Source organism: Notothenia coriiceps, unplaced genomic scaffold (genome assembly GCF_000735185.1).
Source record: "Notothenia coriiceps isolate Sejong01 unplaced genomic scaffold, NC01 NC01_scaffold00037131, whole genome shotgun sequence".
Lineage (NCBI taxonomy): Eukaryota > Metazoa > Chordata > Actinopteri > Perciformes > Nototheniidae > Notothenia > Notothenia coriiceps.
Genome location: NW_011369832.1, coordinates 7,347 through 10,076, shown reverse-complemented (window position 1 = coordinate 10,076; position 2,730 = coordinate 7,347). Strand labels below are relative to the sequence as shown.

At 37.9% G+C, this 2,730-nt stretch overlaps 1 pseudogene; it reads left to right on the top strand.

The window, feature by feature from the left end:
• The first annotated feature begins 391 nt into the window (after positions 1-391).
• The window catches only part of LOC104964329 (mitogen-activated protein kinase kinase kinase 15-like), a 9,678-nt pseudogene continuing 7,339 nt past the window's right edge, over positions 392-2,730 (top strand).

The following is a 2,730-nucleotide window of genomic DNA, read 5'->3' as shown; positions in this document are numbered from 1 at the left end:
AAAATGACAGTATTATATTGTGAACATTACAGGTAAAGACTGTAAAGTGGTAAAACAGTAATTTATTGTAAAATATTACTCCTAAATGTTGTGAAATCATGGTAATATTTGACAGTGTGGGTTTGTGTAGAAAAGCTGTAGTGACCCTGATAATTGCTGTTTTTGGGTGGGGGGTTAGTGAGCTTTCAACTGAATTATAGGATTTTTTACTCAGCCCCTTTTACATACATTTTTAAAAACCAAAAGCTAACCTAAGACAAGGGTTACACAATTAACACTGCACTTCTACTACCCAAACTATGATGTAAATTCCATATTTTGCTTTTGCTGGGTACATATAAGGAGAAAAGTATTATTTGTTATGGTTTTTAATCTCTCTCTGTGAATGTAGGTACTCCCAGCCACTTCATGAAGAGATTGCCCTTCACAAATACCTGAAACACAGGAACATTGTTCAGTATTTGGGCTCCGTTTCTGAAAATGGGTACATCAAGATCTTCATGGAACAAGTGCCTGGAGGTATGTTTGTGCGAGAGAGAGGTAGTAAACAATTACACAGTTGTGTTAACTAGTTGTTTTTGCTTTGGAAACCATCAATCCTTAAAAACTGTAACCATACATTTTTTTAAAGAATAACTTTGTGATAACTTTATCCTGTGAAGGTAGGCAGATATTCTTTATTAATAATGGACAAATTAACATTTCAGAGACCGATGCTTGTGACCTCGGTTACTGAGCGGTCTCTCTAACTGCTTGGTCATCTCCCCGTCTCATGATAGGTTTTGGACACTCCTTCTCTTCCTTTCTCCAGGAAGCCTGTCTGCCTTGCTGCGGTCTAAATGGGGTCCACTGAAGGAGGCGACTATAATCTTCTACACCAGACAGATCCTGGAGGGTCTCCGATACCTGCACGAGAACCAGATCGTCCACCGAGATATTAAGGTAAAAGGAAGCACGTTGAACGAAACCTTTGTATGACAACAGTCGGTGTGTGGTGGTGATTTGAATGCAAACAGCGGATGTTTTTGTTTGTTTGCAGGGTGATAATGTGTTGGTGAACACCTACAGTGGTGTCCTGAAAATCTCAGACTTTGGTACATCAAAGCGGTTGGCAGGAGTCAACCCCTGTACTGAGACATTCACCGGTAACTTCTTCTTCTTATACAATGACATTTATTGTTGGCCCCTTAGATTTTATTATTCCTGAGGCAAGGTAAAACAAGTTTATTTATATAGCACCTTGCAACACAAGGCAATTTAAAAAAAAGTACAAAGGACATTAAGAGCATTAAGAAATAGTGCAGCAGAAACATATTATAAAATGGCATTTAAAAACACTAATTTAAAAGCAAAGATAATAAAACATGAATATCACAGGTACATGAATAAAAGTGACAGTGCTGAGTGAGATATGAATATATCAATTAAAAGCAGCAGCAAAAAGAAAAGTCTTCAACCTGGATTTAAAAGTATTAAGAGTTGCAGCGGACCTGCAGGTTTCTGGTAGTTTGTTCTAGATATTTGGTGCATAATAACTGAACGCTGCTTCTCCNGTTTAGTTCTTACTCTGGGGACAGAAAGTTTACCTGTCCCTGAAGACCTGAGAGTTCTGGATGATTCATAATCTAGCAGTAGATCAGAAATGTATTTTGGGCCTAAACCATTCAATGCTTTATAAACCAGCAGCAGTATTTTGAAATCAATTATTTGACAGACAGGAAGCCAGTGTAAAGACTTGTGATGTGATCCACTTTTCTTAGTGTTAGTGAGGACTCGCCAAGCCCCTACAGGCTGAGTTACCGCCACCTTAATCTGGTGCACAAAATACATGCATTTATTAAAAGAATTGCACAAATATTTAGATACTATAAATACTACTATACAGTATTCTAAAGTATCAGCAAATAAAGCTTTGTCTTATACAGAATGTAATAAAAATAATAAACTTCTCCACTAATGGCTTGAAGAGAACGAAGCTGCATGCATCATAATACAGTCATTCCGTGTAGACTGTAGAAAATGGAGTCCTTGTTGCAGGTCTATAAGTGTTAATATCAAATGACCCTCAAAATGTCAAGAGCCACTATCAGCCTCTATGGAAACACTCATACGCACAAGTGTGTACGAATGTGCGTGTACACGGTTAGTACACATTCATTGGCCATCTGTCCTTCTCCAGCAGCCAGCGAGGTGTGTAATTAAATTAGCTAATCAGGCAGAGGCAGAAGGGTGTTTACCTTTCATTAGCAGATGTGTGTGTCTCTCTCTCTGTGTGTGTGTGTGTGTGTCTCTTTGTATGTGTCCTTATCTGTCTCTCCTCCAACTTGATCTTTGTATAGCTCTCTCTGTCTCTTACAGTTTACATCAGCATTTAGAGCTGAACACAAATGCCAAATCTACTCATAATTACTGATTGCAGACAAAGTACTCAGGGATGTTATATAGATAAATATAATCAACACATTTTTCTGAACTCAGTTAACCCTTGTTTGGTGTTCATATTTTTATTATTCAGCCAGTGTTCGTGGGTCTGGTGGACCCGCTGCTTTTTTGGGTTTCAATTCAACACAATCAAAAATATTTTTTATGTTTACTTCATCTCAATTACAAGCAATATAAACAGCATATATGGTTCATATTTGCCCTTTTACATTTGTTAGATCACATTAATGAATTAAAGTGCTACTGGTTTCTTTGCCCGCTGACCGGCTGGTCCTGTGGCTTGTCTTT